We start from the raw sequence: 215 nt of genomic DNA on the forward strand, positions 1-215 counted from the left end.
CCGCGCCCCCCCGCGCTTACCTGTTGATTAACCGGCAGCAACAGCCCCGGCAGCCTGGAAGATGGTGGAGCCGCGGCGCGAGCCATGAACCGTCTCCTGCTGCCGGCGGAGTTGGACGCGGATTATGTGGCGGTGGCCGGGGAGTGGGGGGGGCCGGGGGCCGCGGCGCCGCTGCCTCCCCCCTCGGCCCCGCTCGGCGGGGAAGGGGCGACGGG

At 75.8% G+C, this 215-nt stretch overlaps 1 protein-coding gene across 4 annotated transcripts in view; it reads right to left on the bottom strand.

Moving 5' to 3' along the window:
* The window catches only part of TRPS1 (transcriptional repressor GATA binding 1), a 213,788-nt gene extending 213,630 nt beyond the window's left edge, over nt 1-158 (bottom strand). For all 4 annotated transcript variants that reach the window (XM_041407544.1, XM_041407543.1, XM_041407545.1 and 1 more), the window contains exon 1: nt 21-158. The gene's annotated coding sequence lies outside the window, so the exon portion shown is untranslated. The remainder of the gene's footprint in view (nt 1-20) is intronic.
* Nucleotides 159-215: the final 57 nt, after the last annotated feature.

The sequence above is a fragment of the Onychostruthus taczanowskii genome, unplaced genomic scaffold (genome assembly GCF_017590055.1).
Source record: "Onychostruthus taczanowskii isolate IOZ18803 unplaced genomic scaffold, ASM1759005v1 scaffold27, whole genome shotgun sequence".
Lineage (NCBI taxonomy): Eukaryota > Metazoa > Chordata > Aves > Passeriformes > Passeridae > Onychostruthus > Onychostruthus taczanowskii.